General features: G+C 50.0%; 1 protein-coding gene across 50 annotated transcripts in view; it reads right to left on the bottom strand.

Moving 5' to 3' along the window:
• MYT1L (myelin transcription factor 1 like) overlaps nucleotides 1-18,917 on the bottom strand; it is a 409,061-nt gene that overhangs the window by 362,620 nt on the left and 27,524 nt on the right. For all 50 annotated transcript variants that reach the window (XM_072767848.1, XM_072767862.1, XM_072767844.1 and 47 more), the window contains exon 2: nucleotides 4,123-4,216. The gene's annotated coding sequence lies outside the window, so the exon portion shown is untranslated. The remainder of the gene's footprint in view (nucleotides 1-4,122; nucleotides 4,217-18,917) is intronic.

Below are 18,917 nucleotides of genomic sequence, written 5' to 3'. Positions count from 1 at the left end.
TGTAGGATCTGCCCCTTAGAGAAGCGGGTGTCTGTGAACCTCACAGGCATGATCTGCCCATCAGAGAAGCAGAGACAGGCACGCAGCACGAGTCAGGGATGGGGTACGACATAAATGAGATAAAAACCTCCATGTGGTAAATTTATGTAAATATAAGGTGGATATAGAAATTAGTGAAGATAAGTATCAGAAAAGGAGAAAATGAAGAAATAGAAAATACAACCCACTGAGAAAACTTGTGAATGTAAAGTAAGACCATATTCATGGACACCTGAACACATTCACAGACTAAAATAGAAGCATTAAATTTTCTAAGAATGGTTTTCTTCATAGAAGGAGAATTTTAAGCATCTAATATCCGTGCTCATGTAAAATCAGATTTGGTCATCTTAGTGAAACAACCATAAAATCACTGGCTAAACCTCATTTACTGTCTGCATCATGTAGTTCACATGTGTATGGACTGATGTGATTTGTTGTTGTTTTCATATTTTTGCTTATCCGTACAGTGAGTAGTAGTAGGTATTTATCTGCAAGACAACCAGATGATGGAGAAACTATTTGGGACGTACGGCTTAGACTTGGGTGCCTTCAGCCCAGGCTCTGCCTCCTGGATTTGACCTGCTGTGTGTCACGTAACCCTCTGCCTCAGCTTTCTCCTCTTTAAAATGGGGGTGACACTTCCTGCCTTGAAGAGCCGTCCTGAGGCTTAGGGTAGTTAACGCACATCAGCTGCATGGGCCACAGTCATACCACAGAAGTGTCCCCAGTTGTGACCACACATGTGTGGCATGTGTGTGAGGACTCAGAAAACAAGCCCACACTCTCGGAGGTATCAGAGTAGTGTAATCCAAGGCCCAGCCTCCCCAGCATGGGTTTCTGACCTACGATTTTGGGGTTAGAGTCTCTTCAGAGGCCACCGTGTCCTTCATTTTACAGATGAAGTAAGCAAGGCCGAAGGAAGCTACGTGGCTCGCTGAAAGTGGCAGATGTGGGACAGACACCTAAGCTGCCCTGCGTCTATCAGGTTTACCTCATACCAGGCTCCCACACCTTGGCGAGGCAGGCTTCTCCTGTCTCTATCACTCATAGTTTGAGGCAACTGACTTTTCTTTCCTTTCTATCAAAATCTTTGGCAACCCGTACAGAGGTGGGGGCATCTTTGTCTTCGTGGTCAGTTGGGGGAAATCTCCCCAACTAGTCTATGTGGTCAAGGATTGAGGTAAAATTTTTTGGCTTTATAGAAACTTAGTAGGCTTACTGGAATGACAGTCCCAATCCCTTGGAAATGGTAAGTTCTTTAACTTGCATGTTTAGGAAAATATAAGTACCATCAAGTATTTGAAATACTGTTGTAGGAGATAGAAATTAGTGCTTAGCAGCTAAACAGTTCCCGGCCATAGCAGACTCTTAAACTATATCCCTTGAATTGCATTGAGTTGAACTCACTGTATAGGTCTTCAAAAGTTAAGAACAATAGGTACCTAATATCAAACAGTAATTTCACCTCAAGAATATTATGAACAACATTCCAGACAGTAACACAGTTCACCTATGGGATGGGCCACCTTGCTCAGTGGCAGGCTGTCCATTCCCAGTAATATTCAAGAAGGCGCTAGAAGTGTTGGTACGGTACCCTCTGCACTACGGTAGAGCAACATGATGTAATCCTTCCCTGATGTTTGTGGATCTTGGAAATGGGGTTACACAGTAAGAATAATCAGTCACTATGTTAAATGGTTAAAAATGAAATTATATGTATATAATATATTTAAGACTATATATATTTTAAGTAGGCTCCGTGCCCAGCATGGAGCCCAACACCAGGCTTGAACTCACTACCCGGAGATCAAGACCTGAGCTGAGATAGAGTCAGATGCTTAATCGACTGAGCCAGCTGGGCGCCCTGAGATTCTATATTTGTTATAGTGTTTTTCGTACTATATCTGGCGCTCAGTGAAAGCGTGCATTCCATTACCAAAAGCTGAACTCCTCAAAAGTACAGGCTGCATCCTGTCATTCACACACCAGTAGCGTCTAGCTTCATGCCTTACACACTACACTAGTGTCGTGTGACATGTACAGTAGGTACTTCGCACGTCACATTAATTGATGAACAAAAAGAACAAAAGCGTAAGGTTTGCAACTGAGTTCTTGGGATTCAGAATAGATATCGAAATAAAATCCCATTCTATTACTTTTCCTTAAGGTCAAATTCACAAAAATTGCATATGGAATGGCCGACCAATCCAACACAGGTGGTGAGCTGTGTTTAAAGTCACGGAGGATGTGCAGTCCCAGGACAAGACATGAGAATGAAGAGCATCTTTAAAGCATTATCCTTCTTAAAAGCCTTAAAATGTACATATCTGCTGAGCCAGCTATTGTACTATAAATTTATGTTAAGGGGATAAGGAACCATGTGAAAAGTTTTAGGTAAAAGATGAGTCATTGAAGCATTTTTTTATATAAAGCAGAATTTAAAAAGTCAACTGATAAAAATGATAAGAGAAGATTCATTTGATGTATTTAGCACAGCCATAAAATAGAATACTATATACCACGGAAAATGATGTTACAAAAATGTATTTACTGGTATAGAAAGGCATGTATATGAATAAAGTAAAAAAGGGCTAAAAAATAAAATTACAGGATAGTTCATCTTAATTCAAAATCATATGTGCAAGGAAACGAATTGCAAATATTTTTGAACCAAGATATTAATGGTAATTATCACTGATTTCTGGTATTGTCAGTGTTTTAACTCTTTTATGATGTACACACACACACACACACACACACTCATTCAAACATCCTAATTCTCTACAATGGGCAAAGACTAATTATGTAATGAAAACTGGTATTAAAAGATCTCTCTAGCTCTCTGGCATTTGGATGCTGACGAGAATGACAACATTCAGAACATCAGTTCCTCGTCATGTTGCCGCCAAAACTCAAGGGACACTAGAGAGGGGGCCTTAAAAACGTGTAATTCACAATCAAAAATTAATTCTTCAGTAAATAGAGAATGTCAGGTCCAAATGATTGGCTCATTTCTGACAGTCTTGATGGCTATTCGGTTGGTCTTATTCATAAGAGTATTATTTCTCAATCCCACCCGTTCATCCCTGAAAGAGAAAGAGGCCCAGCAAAGTTGCGCATGTGCTCAAGGTCACAGGAGGGGGACAGAGCTCTCCAACGTGCCCTAGTCAAGGTTACACTACTCATTAAGATAGTTGAAAAGTAATGAAATTATATCTCAAGATATATCTTCTGGGAGTTACGAATGACCCTCTAGGACGTGCTGCTGTGGGAAAAAAGGCACCACGTGGCCAAAACGTGGCTGTGGTCCTGGGTGAATCATTTGAAACCAGAGTCCCTGGGGCTGGCTGTCCCCCTGCCTCAGCCCTGCTGCCATGTCTGCAAGGGGCGGAGGATATGTCCTTGTTAAGGGTGCAGGAGGGCTGAAAAAGAGGACGAGTCACAAGTGACATGTGTGGCCGACGTGAAGTAAGTGTGTGATATGGGCAAACCATCATTGCAACAATGTGCCTCTCCACGTGTAAATCAAGCATAAAGGGGACTTTCTGAAAAGAATAACACATTTCAAAAGGCATCACTTTTGCCGTATACACTCTGGGTGTGTCACATGCCACCCCCGAGGAAAGGGACCTCCAGCACAGGCCACTCGTGGGCTCATTTGGCGCACTCCTCTCCGTCAACCATCTATAGTTTCTATGAGGCCCCAGTGAAAGGATGAAACACGAAGAAATCAAAAACACCTTGTTGAAATATAAATATGCTTTTGGTTAATGCCCTCGGTTTGATTTAGTTTGTTTCTGAAATACTTAGATTAACACGCAAAGCTTTCATCAGGGTGAAGATACAAGAAAGGGGGATAGCTGAGGTACCACGATAACCGGTGCATATTTAACCAACGAAACAATAAGGTAAAATGGGAGCCCCTCAGTGTCAAAAACAGTGAGAAGTACCGGAGGAGACGAACTCTTTCTCGACTGGCCGAGTTCGACACCTGGCACGAAGGCATCCCCAACGCTTGTTTTCAGGTAACGTTCCCTGCATTCCTAACAAAAGTACAAGGCCCCGTTTGTGTCAACATACCACACTCTACGACTCTTCCAACGTCGGCGTCGATCGCACAGATGTCCAGGCGGCAGCCGCACACACCTTGGCCTCCACCTCCGCGTGAGCTTCTCTGCACACAAGAGAGGACAGGAGACGTGGTTAATGGAACGGCGATGGTCTGCTCAGCTTGATGGGAATGCAAGGTCCCCTACCCGTGCACCGCTTTCCTGGAACCGGTGAAGGCTGTGCACACACGCATCACATGTGCTGCCGTTCACGGGCACAGGCCTGGAGCGACACACCCCCACTGTAGCCTTCAAAGCTGTAGTGCCTTTGAATAAGAAGTCTGCTCTTTAATAAAAATTAAAGTACAAGGTCAGGTGTGTGAAACTTGAGTCAGTCCTAGGTCTCTGGCCTCCGTACAAAGACCACCAACAAAGGGAGATGAGTCAGAGAAGAGCTCAGGTGCCCGGGACACCGCCGGCTCGTCAGGGAGTCATCATAGTCATCCACAGAAGGTTCTGGACCACAGGGTGAGCACGCCAGCTTTAAATATGGCAGCAGGCGAGATCAAATAAGAATCCCAGAATCGGGTTGCTTGCCGAAGGCCACATGAGGACTAATTCTACGGTGGCAGTGCAAGCTCTCAACACATAGAAGAAAGAAAGATGGGGAGAGGAAGTAAGGAGTCTGATATTTCCTATTTTCTAGGTTTACTCAGAGAAGTGGGGGCATGGAAGGGAAAGAAGGGAAAAGCATTCCTCTGGAACATTAATTCAACTTTTTCTAACCACCAACCATATTCATTCCAATTTTAGCAGTTCTGTGGGAGGAAATATGAAACATGAAATTCTACGCTCTCAACTTTGCTTCTATTCTGCGCCTCTACCTGGGATGCCCTCCCCCCGGGTCTTTCCAGCCCGCCCAGAGGCACTTTCCACGGATGAAGTGAGGAGATGCAGAGCGTGCTAAGAGCAGCATGGGCCGAAGCTGCATTACTGACTGAGCACGAGAAGCCAGGCTCTGCGTTAGAGGCTGGGAGCCCACATCTCCTCTCACTCTCAAGCCCGGAGATAGGATTCCCACGTTGCACTGGTTCAAGATGTTCTGTGATGTGGAGACACACAGCCAGGACTCAAGACCAGCTCCTTGGGTGTCCCCAGGCTGCCCTCCACTGTCCCAGACCCACTACGACACCAATCCTCAGCTTTTCACTCGTGTAGGAGGAGACGTTTAGTCCTTGTGACTCTGCCCTGCTCACATGCAGAGACATTCCCTTGTGTCTTCCAGAACATCATTGCTAGTAAATGTGGAGACCATTTTAGATCATCCCCCAAATCAAATGAAACATGCACACACTTTTAAAAGGAGTCACGCAGATATCAAGTTTCTGGCAATTTCTAATAAATGGGAGAAAGAAAACAAAGAAGCCATTAGAAGCTACTTATGAGAATTTCAGGCCTCGTGATCTTACTTTATAACCGAAAATGACATTAAATCTAGTTTCTACTGGGGTCGGAGCATGCTTGTCTATTGAGTCAGAAGCAAATGTTTTGATGGCTCCAAGTGGCCCCAAATGGCCCCCTGTCCTGGTGCAGAGCAGACAAGGCCACCTGTGCTCAGCAGGACACTGATCCAGCGGACTGAGGTGCCCAGGACACACGTGGGGATAGAACCAGGACACGCGTGGGCACCTCCATAGTGGTGGCCTTGTTTTCTCTCCTTCACCTGAGTGGTTATGTGCAGGGTGGGAGGAGGGCGGCGTGAAATCCCGAGGGCAGGAGGGAAGGGGGCTCACCAGGGAGCAGGCTTGCTGTCAAAAACAAGTTGCTGAGTTCTTCTCCTACTGACTTAGAGAAGTTCATGGCAAATGAATAGGGTTAATGCTCACATGGCCACGTGGGGACAAAGATAGACACAGGTGTGTGTGTGTGTGTGTGTGTGTGCACCAACACTCTGCACCTGGAATTACCACTCCTTTAGTTTGTGTTGAGTTGGTTATCTTTTAAAAAAAAAAAAAAAACTCGGGATCCCTGGGTGGCGCAGCGGTTTGGCGCCTGCCTTTGGCCCAGGGCGCGATCCTGGAGAGCCGGGATCGAATCCCACATCGGGCTCCCGGTGCATGGAGCCTGCTTCTCCCTCTGCCTGTGTCTCTGCCTGTTTCTCTCTCTCTGTATGACTATCATAAATAAATAAAAATTAAAAAAAAACTCACTAGGTGCATAGACATTTGCATGAATGTAAATTTATTGAAACAGGGTATTGGATTTTGAAATGTTGGAAAGAACTAACTAGACTCTAACTCATGTGGTCCATTGTATTCCCCCCCCCTTTTTTTTAAGGTGCTTATAACCAGCATCCCGGCTCTGATGCAAAATGCTGGGTTAATGCTGGGTGCAGATGCTCAAAACTACATGATTTAAAGAAGCAGGAATGAGCATGGGCCTGTCTCAGTCTCTCTCTCTTTTTTTAAGTCTATCTAAAAATATGAATAATCTAATTCCTGGGGATGGGAAATGACAAAACTTCAAAAGCTTTGGCAGAGTTTCTCATTTGTAAAGTGGAAATAACGGATTCGACACTTGACGATTTCTACGACAAAGCTTTAGTTACCCGTATATTAGGGAACTTGGCCTTTAAATCTATACGAATATTCTGGTTAATTAATAATTATCTCCTAACCACAAAATTATAGTTATTTCTGCATCAATTTACCACTTTTCCACAGAGGAGAAGAAATACGCTCTCCATGGAAGATGGAAGAGGGATCCAGCGACAGCTTTAACAAACCAGGCTGACTCCCCAAGTCGGTTTCAACCTCGGCGCTTAACATACTGGAGGTGGATGGAAAAGAGCTCAGATATTTACTTGTCCCTTTCTGTGGCCGTCCCCAAGACAGATGTCAGACTCATCATTATATATGTCATTTGATCTCATTTTCCAAGACCTATGAGATGGTTCATTTTGGGGTGAAGGGAAGATATAGTCACAAAGACCTAAGAGCACAGCGGTGGTATATGCTAAGTAGCGAATGTGTCTTGTCCTGTGCAATCCTCGCAGCGAGCGAGGGGGCTTCCAACACTGGTTCTGCAGACGACAGCAACACCTGGCTTAAGGTCACTGAGTCTGCAAACAGTAGAACCAGCTGTGAACCTGGACAGCCTAATTCCTCGTGTGCTCCTAAACACATCACTAAATCCTCAACAAAATTATAATTCACTTAAAAAATAAAATAAAATCATCGCATACCTAGGCCAAGCAGAATCTTGGAAGACTTTCCTAAGAGGCTTCTCATTACCTGGCCCGTCTACCCCTGCACTGGCCACGTGAGCTACTGAGCACTTGAGGCGGGGGGGTGGGGGGGGCGGGCTGGTTTGAGCTGAGATGTGCTATTGTTGCGAAATACCAGACGGCACTATGGAAAAACGTAAAATACTCCATTAATAAATGTATACTGGTTACCTATTGATACGATAATATCATAGGTTAGATAAATATGTCTTTAAAACTGACTTCATCTGTTTAGTTTAATAGTCGTTGGAAAAGGTAATATTACACACGGAGTTCGGCGACCTGCATTCTATTCCTATGGGACCACGCTGATCTAGAGTCTCACTTATCAGACTCATTTTATAAGGAGCTACATTTTGAGTTTTTATCAGAATAGAGCCAAATACAAATGCTCAGAGTGGACACATTCTTGCCAGAGGCCAGTGTCACGCACTCGAGTCAGTCTCAGGAGTGTTAGGTGTATAATCTTCTCAAAATTTACAGCTTCTTAAATTAAGGTTAGTTAATAACACACCGATAGGTACCAGGGCCCGGCTAACGGGATTAGGAAATTCTGCTTCATGCCGGCAGACAGGCTGCAGCGTTTCTGCAGAGGAGCCTGAGACTTTGCTGCTCTATGTGTGTGTTACAAGCCTAAATGACTGTGTGGCATGTAAACTTGTATTTATTTGCCTCTCTCTCCAGCTCATAGGATGTCCCCTCACACTTCGAGTGTGGAAGTGGTCCACGCTCTTAACTCTAAAAGATGTGCTCTTGGCTCATTATTATATTTTCAGGCCAGGATAGCCAGATTTAGTGAGCTAACCTCCACCCATCCCTTACGGAAAGGCTGGGCTGCAAAAAGTAAATACGGAACAGCTTCAAGTATATGAACGTACGGCGACAGCCTATAGCGACGATAATCAAAAAGGATCCTGACCACCAGCTCGCCACCGAGTCTACTCCGACAGCCATCTGCTCGTGAGGCTGGGCTAAGGTCTCTTGTGACAGTGCTCGGTGGTCTGCGGGGGGAAACCCCACTCTCAGCGGCGCTGGCGGGGAAGGGAGGCGGCCTGGATGCCGCGGAACTGAAACTCCCCTCGAACTGGGGTGAGCGCACGACGGGTATTTTAAAGAATCTGATATCTGAGACATTGTGTGACTTTCTTAATATCGTCTGAGGAGATGAAAAAAAAAAACGAGATTTAGATGTAGATCCAATTAATCGCCCACAGAGTCAGCAATCCCCAAACCCCAACCTCACCTGCGTCACGGCGTAGACAGAGCCGCCCTAACCCACCGCCCACAGGGTCCCCGGAGGTGGATCCGGGAGGCGCAGGGAAGGAGGAGGACGGTGTGCAGCGCAGGGAAATTTGCTCCCTGGGGAAGACCTCTCCGAGTCAGGTTTGGGATCCCGGCGGGAGGCAGGGTATTTATGTTCTGACACTGGCTTGGCAACCCACCATCACAACATCACGCACGAGCACATGCCGTCAGCCACGCGGGCACAGCCCCGGCTCCCAGGCGAAGAGGCAGCCGCAGAGCAGGGGGCCGGGCTGATGCATAGCACCTGCTCCTCCCGCAGGCCCCAGGACCCCCCAGAACCTGTCTCCCAGCCGTGGCCTCTCCACTGAGTGCCCCAGGTCACGCCCCATGCTGATGGTGCCCACTTGGCCCACGCAGCCCCAGGGGACATGGCAGGGCCGAGCGGAGCTGGGAGGTCGGGAGGCCCCACTCGGGCCTCATCTCCTTTCATTCTTTACAAAGGGGGTTTGCGTTCATGAACGTTTAAAAGCCGTTGGACTAGCTGACCTGCCAGGGCCCCTGGGGCTGGAAGGCGAGGGCGCTGTCATGGGCTTTATCACAGCAGCGGGGGAAGGGGGAGGACACGAGACTAGGGTGTGCCTTTGGCCCGTGTGGTTAGGAACCTACATTTCCAGGAAACGTGGCCCTGATGTGGGCATGAAGATAGCAATGAAGGAAGGGAATCATTCAAGCCTAATTACTTACAATATGTACATGCCAATCGGGAGGCTATTTAGGGAACCCAGACTGGAACGTCAAAACTCTGCTCGGTGTCCGTGCGCCCCCCACACGACGCCTCCGCGGCCCCCACGCTCATCCTCTGACAGCGAAGGAAGAGAACAGCATCGTCCTCGGCCCAGGATGCATATTAGAACCACCTGGGGAGCTTTTTAAACACGCTGACATCCACCTGCAGAGACTGTGATTTAATTGGTCTGAGGTGAAGCCCAAGCATCAGTATTTTTAAAAAGCTCCCCAGGTGATCCTCATGGGAAGCCAGGGTTGAGAACAACCGGCTCAAAGGAAAGGTTTCACATCTACCTAAAGAGGCCCCACAGCCGGAACCTCCCAATCCAGCCAGCTCCTCCGCCCGAGAACGAGGAGAAGGTAAAACAATCACGGCTGCCCCGCTCAACCTGGTAGGGCTGCCATGGAAATCTGGAGATATACGGGAAAGCCAGTAACAAAAAAAAAAAAAAAAAAATACAGCTCTATAAAATTTCTATTTTTAAGGAAGACTCAGAGAAGTAAAACTCAAAACCACGGAAAAGGCACAGAAGCAGCAGGAGAAGTGAGAACCACCAAACACCAGAGGGAAAGGGCCCTGCTTGCAGGTCTCAGCCACGAGGCTGCGGCGTAGCTTACCTACCTCTTGACTATGAAGCCAGTGATTTGTGATTTGAGCCTAAATCCCTTTATGATGTGAGATGAGAGTGTCCTGGACACGGGATGAGGAGATGCATAAGCCCATGATTTTACATGTTGGAGCTGAAACCAGAAGTCCCCTAAGCCTGTGATTTAGAAGATTTAATCCAGCGGGCATTTACTGCCTGAAGAGAGTTGGAACAGGTGACTCCGGGCGGGAGAGGCAGGACGCCGAGCCAGGCGGACAGCACCAGGTCCTTGTCCTGAACAAGGAGGCCTCGCGGCCGGGAAAGCAACAGGAGAGGGCACGTAACGGGACAAGAACCAAGCCACTCCGTGCAGGCAGAGGCAGGGGGAGGCTCGGAGCCTGAGTCCCCACGAGGCGACACGGTGCACGCTCTCCGTGAGGCCCGCAGGTCCCCGGGAGCTCACTGGGACGTGGCAGCGGGCAGGTGCGCCCTGCTCTGACCCAGGGGTCACCCTCGGACTGGATGGCTCTGCATGCCCAGGGCTGGGAAGGACCCTAACGTTATGGCAGGTGCATTTCATCATTTTCGAGATTTCTAAACACGGTTTTCCAGGGTCGACGGCGGTAGCTCTTGAAAGTTAAAAAAGCCTGATTCTGAAAGTGCAGGAGGGAATCGCAGAGAGCAGAGGCCTGCGTGCCAGGGCCCTCCCAGAGCCCCGAGCGTGCAGGGCTGCGGGGCCCCTGGGCCGTGCTGAGGGTCCCGCGCCCCCGCTGACGGGCAGCATGGAGGAGGCGGCTCGGTGCCGAGCGGTGGAGCACCAGCGCGTCCGGGGCGCGTGAGCCGCCAGGCCTCAGGCTGGGGGCAGGTGGGGGAGGGACACTATCCCCATGCGGGACACTATCACGTCGTCTGGGTGTGTGGCCCTCCTCGGGTGGGCAAGGCAATCCCAGTCCCCACTGGCTTATGTAAACAGGAATCCGCACATAGAGAAAAGGTCACAAAGTGCACACAAGCCTGAGGCTCGGCTCTCTAAGGGATTTCTGGGGATCCCCCCACACCCGGTTAAGTTTTCTTCGCCATTCCTAACTTGTCGTGTACGTCTGGACCTCCCCCGACCCTCCGCACACTGACCCGGGTTCTGCACGGGGCGTGGAGACCCAGAGGCGGCCAGGTCTGGCGTGGGCAGGCGGGGGCACCCCCAGGCCTCGGAGACAGTGGCCAGACCGCCGGGCGGGGCCCCAGCCTCGGGTGACACGCCAGCCCTGTGCACAGGTCACACGAAGCACGGAGTTTATATCTAATTGGAAAGGGTGACGAGGTGGGTCAGTGTCCCCGTCTCTCACGACGGTCTGCTTTCCCGGAGTTGGGTTGTCCTGAATAACATCTGACCAACCATTCTCTCCAATTAATTTTTCTCACTTTAACCTCCAGTGTGTACGCAAAACAATCAAGAAATCTGGGGGCAGGAGAGCTGGAGAGAGGATGAGGGACAAGGTGTGAAAACCAGTGAGAGAGAAGGCGCGGGGCGCCGCTCGCTGCAGCACACGCTTCCTCTGCCTCAAAGAAGACGCCCCTTTCATTTGCAAACCCCACGGGAGAAACACCAAGTCACCCGGATGGATGCGGGACCTTGGAGGTGGAGGCTCGGGTGCTCGGCTGGCTGGGGTCCCGGGCGGCGGGGGAGCCGAGGAGCCCTGGCCTGGCCGCGGGGAGGGGACGCCTAGACGCCGCACAGTTCAGCCGGGACGGCGGGGGGATGATCCAAGGGCTGGGGGCGAGTAGGAGCAAGGACACCACCCAGGAGTGGAGAAGGTGCCCGTATATGTGGGGGGCTCCTGCCAAGTGCCCCGGGGGAAGCGGGGAGCCGAAGGTTTCAGACGCTGTCCCCAGAGCCCAGGAGTCGCTGGCATCCCCCCAAGACGCGCTGAGAGCGAGGGAGTGTGTTCATCAGGACCAGCAGAGCCGGAGAGCGGCCCTGGGCCCCCGGGGTGCGCCGGCCTGGGGGTCAGGGCGTGGACACCAGCCCTCCTGGCTCCTCTCCCGCCGGATGCTTCAGACGCAAGAGCAAGGATGGCGGAAGGACGTCAGGCCTCTTCACGCTGGGCTGCAAGACCTCAAGCCTCCCCTCGCCTGGCGGGCGTCCGAGGGTGCGAGGGGGAAGCCGTGGTCCGTCCCGGGGGCTGCCCCGCCCCGTGGGCGTCGGGAGGGCCTAAGGAAGCACTGAAATGGCCCACGAGTGAAAAAGATCCCAAAGCTCCGGCAGGCGATCCGTGCTCCGCACTTGGCGTTGTCAAACGTTAAATTAGTATGAAGTCTCAGGCCAGGAGGGGATGAGACACACAAGTGTGGTCACAGGTGAGGGCGACAGTTCCCAGGTCGCCTGCCCACTCTGGCATCAGAGGGGACCCCCGAAATCACAGGGCCCCCGGATGCTCGGTGAGGCCCCGACACGGTGAAGCCCAGTTGTCCGGCTGCACGTTTGGGATGGTTTCGTGTTGGGAGGCGAGTCACACGTGCTGGGGCAGCGCGACAACCTGGGCCTGCTGCCGTCAGCCCGGGCCTCGTGCGGTGCTGCAGGGACCCACCCCACGGGGAGACAGCGGACGAGCCAAGGAGACTGTGTTTCCATTGACTGCAGCGGGGAGAGGAGACGAGAGAAAGGAAGCGGGAACCGTCGCCCGCAGGAACCAGACCGACTGCTCGGAGTAGGTCCACGTGGCACGTCCTGTTAGGGCGGCGCGGGTGCCGAGCACACGAGATAGGAGTGTGCATGCAACCCACTGCTGCCAAGGGCACTCAGGTGCTCATTTTACCATTTCACTCGTTCATTATGCAATGAGGCCATTATCGAGTTTGTTGAGGACGGTGGCGTGTGCCGCACACTCTGCTGGGCACCATGAGCGCTGCGCCTCTCCCCACCCCTGCATCGACATCTCCGCCTGTGAGGACAGTCCCAGGCCCCGGGCAGGTGGCGCTCCAGGGACCGCCGCACTCCGAGAGCCACATCCGATCAGTGCTAGTGGCAATGACGGTTTCTCTTCGGCAGAGTGTCCCGGCCACGGTGGGTATCCAGGCTCCGGGTGAGCAGATGAGTGTGGGCCCGGGAGGTTTTCGGCAGAGCCTCCGAGACACACTAGTCTACGTGGCCTCTGATTCAGCTCTGCCCGCCAGGGGGACTGTGACGTGAGACGCTGTGAGGTCTCCGAGCAGGTGCGTAGAACTCAGAAAAGGGAAATCAGAGGCTGGACAAGGGGCAGGAGCAGGGCTCTGAAGCCTGAGTATGATTCGGGGGAAAAGATAAGAGGAGGCCATTCTAGACAGAAGGGGCGGGAGCCGCGGTGCACCCGCACGCCAAGCACCCAGAGAACCCTGGTGTCTGCTGTGCAGCGTCGGTTTGGTAAATTATGGGCAGCAAGACGGCCAACGTCACATGGGGGGAGGCTGACCCAGAACAGAGAGGCCTCACCCTCTGCGACGGGGGCAATCAGCCAGACAGGGATGTCGCCAGGGCGAGGGAGATGGAGCTTCTGACTCCAAAACCACCGATCTTGAAGCGGGGGGCAACCCAATACAGATACTCAAGGAATTCGAGAACAGAGTTACATTTAAAACCTGATCATGGGGGAGAAACAGGGACAAACGGAGAAACAGACTGTTAACTACAGACCATACATGGCTGGTCCCTGGGTGGGGAGCTGGGGTGATGGGGGGGATGCAGGAGCACCTGTTGTGGGGGGGAGGGATGTGAGGAGATGTGGAATCACTGTCTTCTACAACTGAAACTGATATAACACTGTATGCTAACTAACTGGAATTTAAATAAAAACTAAATGGGAATTTTTTTTTTTTTTAGGTAGGCTCCACGCCCGGGGAAGGGCCCAACGTGGGGCCCCACCTCACCACCCTGAGCTCAAGGCCTGAGCTGAAATCAAGAGTCAATCACTTGACTGACTGAGTCATCCAGGTGCCTCCAAAACTAAGTGGAATTTTAAAGATAATAAAAAAAAAATAAGTATTGCCCCCAGTGGGCAAATATAGAAAATACAGAAAACGTTGTTTTCCTAGGACGCGTCTACAACCAAGCCAGAAAGGAACCTCGAGAAAAGAGTAAGGAGGTTTGATATGAAAGTTATGGGAGGAGCACCGGGGTGGCTCAGTCGGTGGGCGTCCGACTCTTGGTTTAGGCTCGGGTCCTGATCTCGGGGTCGTGAGGTCGAGCCCCGCACCGGGCTCTGTGCTCCTCGGGGAGCCTGCCGGAGGCGCCCTCCCTCTGCCCCTCCCTCTGAGTGCTCTCTCCCTCTCTTCTCAAATAAATAAAATCTTTAAAAAAACAAAAGTCACCAAAAATGCAAGGAAACTTGCTGTCACTGCTCCTGAAACAAAAGCTATTTACGAGGTAAGAGTCAGCAGCGCCTTTTAAAACAAATAAGAGAAAAAAAAAAAATAAAAAAATAAAACAAATAAGAGGAAAGCAGCTTTTAGGAGAACAGACCAATTCTCCGAGATAGAATGCTTGTCCTATTTGATAAAGCTGTTCCTATTCCCATTTAGATGAAAATTTTTTTTTTAATTTTAAGAGAAAGGATGTGATTCATGAAAAATATTTCCATTTGAAGGGTTTTTATCCCTTTTATTTAAGAAATTAAAAATTTTAAAAGCTTTGTGATTAATATCGGGATGCTCTTTTGAGTATGGATGGCGTATAATTTCTTTTTTTATGTTGATATTTCAGCAGCGATACAGACATTTTCTTTTTTTTCTAGAAGTGCTGGCTCACTAATGTCATTAACTCTGGGAGACAGGGAAGGGGAAAGCGGGGCCCATCAGTGTGAAGGCGCGGGGATGTGCGGGGACAGAGCGCGGAGGCAGGCGCCCCACGCTGCAGCAGGGCACTCAGCTCATGCCCAAGGGCACAGCTGGGTGCTTCTCCGGGACGGAAGGAGACACTGGGCTGCCTCAGCCTCCAGGAACCCACGATTCAGGGGCATCGGGAGCAACCCTCACCTCTGCACGGGCAGCTCATTAAGAGGCTTGAGCATCATCCTGAGGGGCTCGCAGCCTCACTGGAGGCTCTCCAGACCCTAACGACCGGTCCCGACGCCAAGGAAAACAATGCCCGAGCTTAGGTAGGGCTGGGACCAGCACCGGGAGACACACAGCCCCCCTCTCAAGCTTGCTCCCACCCACCTGGAGGGCATTTCAGGGCCACGTGGAGCTACCTGCAGTATGGACGTTTTAGGGCAGGCCAGTAACCGTGCAAGCCTCAGATTCCCTGCGATTTTGGCGAGGCGCGGTCTGCACCACCCTTGTTCAAGGCACGTTGATGCTGCCTGTGGGTTTCTTTCTCTGCTTCTGAAGACACCTGGGTGAAGTAGCAAAAGCCTCGGTGTCCTAGAAATGCCTTCTGAGTCATTTTTTCCTGCTGGGCTCAAGTCAGAAGCATCTCGAAATTTGTATTTGAGCAGCACTAACAATAGGGCGACACAACCAGGGCACCCTGTTCAGGACAGAAGTTAAAGTGGGTGGGACACCTGGACAACAGGTGTAAACCGGGGCCGTCCCGGGCAGGCCAGGGCACGCGGCCCCTCGGCATCGTGCGCAGCTCGGGGCAGCATCCACCTGTCCATTGTCAGTGCAGAAGATTCTCACCAAGTGCACGCTCTTCTGCAGATGGGTCAGGGCATTCCTATTAATTTTCCCCCAGAGACGGGTTTTAAAATTCATAACGTTCAGACACCTTCACATCTCTCCACTTCCCCTCCCACCACTCCAGCAGCCGTATGCACTACTCAGTATGCTCAAAGGCATTAACTCCAGGGAGGTTTCAGGAATTTCTCAAGGAAGAACAAATGTATCCTTTTATACAGAATGAAATATTGTCCTCCTCCTCCTCCCTATTACCATCTGAGCACTTTCCCAGTGAGGGAGGAAGGCCAGAAAAATAAAGTAAATGCATTTAGGAGCCATCTAAGGTAAGAAACATGGGCCCTACATTTTAGCGAAGCAAATCTATTCTGATATGCCATTGCCAAGACCACTGTCATAAAGCCCTTTCCCAATTTTTCCTCTAGGAGTTTTAGTTTCAGGTCTTATATTTAAGGCTTTAATCCATTTGGAGTTGACTTTGTGTGCCGTGCAAAATTAAGGATCCGGCTTCATTCTCTTATGGATATCCATGTTTCCCAGCACAGGTTATTGAAGAGACTTCCCTGTTCCCTTTGTGTGCGTCTGTCACCCTCGTGGAAGATTTGCTGATTGTGTGTGCGTGTGTTTTCCCTGGGCTCTCTGTTCTGTGCCCCCGGTCTACACGCCTGTCTCTATGCCAGCACCATCCTGAATTAGTTATTTGTAACTTTTGTCACATGTAATAATATTTCTAAAGGAGGAACTGTGATGCCTCCCATGCTGTTCTTCTTGCTCAAGATTGCTTCGGCTATCTGCAGTTCTTGTGGTTCCATATGAATTCTAGGATTGTTTTTTTTTTTTTTTTTCCGAGTTCTGTTAAAAATGCCATTGAGATTTTGATAGAGATTTTATTGAATCCTCAGATCACTTTGCATGGTATGGACATTTTAACAATATTTAGCAACAGGAACAAAAGCAAATGAGAAGGGTTGCATCCAACTTAAGAATTTTGTGCATCAAATACAATAGTCAGTGAAAAGACAACGTATAGGTCAGGAGAGAATGTGTGCAGATGACACATCTGAGAGGGACTGATAACCAAAATATAGAAAGAACTTGTATGACCAGTAGTAAACGAGACAAAGCAGAATAACCCAGTTAGAAATGGGCAAGGGACGTGAACAGACATTTCTCTAAAGAAGACATACAGAGGCCCAATAGACACCTGAGAAGATGCTCAACATCGCTCGTCATCAGGGAAAAACAAATCAAAACCACAGCGAGACATGACCTCACACCTGTCAGGATGGCTAAAACCAGCAACACAAGAAACAACAGGCGCTGGTGAGGATGGGGAGAAAAGGAAGCCTCAGGGGAACTGATACGGCCGCTGTGGAAAACAGTGTGGACAGTCCTCCAGAAATTGAAAAAACTACAATTACTATGTGATCCAGCAATCCCACCTCTGGGCATTTATCCAAAAGAATCAAAATTGGAATCTTAAAGAGGTACTGGCATCGCCACGTGCGCTGCGGCATTATTCACAGTCGCCGAGGTATGGAAACGAGGTAGATGTCTATGGATGGACACGTGGATGATGAAGCTGTGATCTCTCTGCTAGACATGCTATAGAGGATCATTTGGCCTTTAACATATATATATATAATCCTGCCCGTTGGAGACCACATGGATGGATCTGGAGGACGCTCTCCTCGGAGAAATAAGCCAGACACAGAAAGACAAACACTGCATGGTTCCGCTCATGGGAGACATCTAAAATAGCCCAAGTCTTAGAAACACAGTAGAGTGGTGGTTGCCAGGGGTGGGGAGGGAGGAACCAGAGCTGCGGTCGATGAGCGTGAAGTCTCCGTTATTCAGGATGAGTAGATCTCCAGCTCTGCCAGCTAACAACCCTGCGGGTGGGCTTCAAAACTTGCCGAGAGGATAGTCTCATGGTAGGTGTTCCTACCGCACACAAAGACCAAGCAAATGGAGAAACCTGCTCTAGCCCCCTTCCCCCCACCAGAAATAGACACCAAGCATTTCCACGCATTTCCTTCCTTTATCACGTTCTCTTCGCTTTGGGGTCAACGTCCGCACCACCTTCCGAGGTGAGGCTCTGAGAAGAAAGCGTGGGTAGTTCTGATCAACACTGGAGGGACACCAAGGGCAGAAAATATCCATAAGACGATATCCTTAGCAGGTTTGGGCTCCCTAGTGTCCTAGCGACTAGTAATCTGGGCTGTAGGACCACGCTGGTCTTCGATGAAGCCCGGCTGCTAATTCTGCGCTGAAATATAAATAAATGGACACACTCAACGTCCGAACCAACAGGCACAAGCACATTTTTGGTGACTGTTTATCATGTGCCTACTGATGACCAAGTGCGGTGGGATGGGCTAGCCCAACGTCAATCCTTGGCTCAGAGATCTCCCTCTTTCTAAAGAGACAAGATGGAAGTCCAAACATAGCAGAATTTAAGCAATAAATAATTAGATGTGCAACCATTCCTTCCGGGATGGGTCTTGCCAGGGAAATCTTCCTGAAGAAGATGTATTTTAACTTAAAGAATGCCTCTGCAGTAATAATTTGCTACCCGCGACTGAGGAACCGACATTGACAGCATAAAGTTTTGTGACCTTTCTCTCTCTCTCTGTGTCATTTTTAAAGATTTATTTTTTCATTTAGTTTTAGAGGGGGGCAGTCAGAGAGTCTTGGGCAGGCTCCACACTCAGCATGGAGCCCAACATGGGGCTCGATCCCACGACCCTGAGATCATGACCTGAGCTGAAACCAAGAGTTGGGTGCTCGATTGAGCCCCCCACACACCCCTGGAAACTTTCATTCAATAAAGGCTTTTCTTCCAAAAAAAAAAAAAGCCTGAACTATTCATGTGGTAAATATTTCTCTGTGTTTTAAAAATAAATACCTGTCATGGATGTTAAAACTCTTGGTTCTGGGCGGGTGAAATAAGGCCATGCAGATGGCCATGAAATAAGGCCATTCCGTGCGTGCAGGGAATCCTGTGACCAGGAGCCTGGCTCGGGACGCCCGGCCGGCCCACGCGGCCTCGTGAGAGCCCCACCTTCCACGGGCGTCCCCGTCCCCCCGCCCCCCGCCGGCTTCTCGCTCTGCCCAGGGAGCTCTGCTTGCCGTGACCTACTCAAGGAGCAGGAAGCCCTGGGTTCCTCTTCAAGGATGGGGCGCGGCACGTGCAGCTGGGGCTAGGAGCCACGGGCCCCTGGAAATCCTGACCTCGGCAGGTGGCAGGTGCAGCCAGTCTCCTCTGCTGCTCCT

The sequence above is a fragment of the Vulpes vulpes genome, chromosome 8 (genome assembly GCF_048418805.1).
Source record: "Vulpes vulpes isolate BD-2025 chromosome 8, VulVul3, whole genome shotgun sequence".
NCBI classification, from domain to species: domain Eukaryota; kingdom Metazoa; phylum Chordata; class Mammalia; order Carnivora; family Canidae; genus Vulpes; species Vulpes vulpes.
The sequence above is the reverse complement of the archived record's forward strand: the minus strand, read 5'-3'. Positions and strand labels throughout refer to the sequence as shown.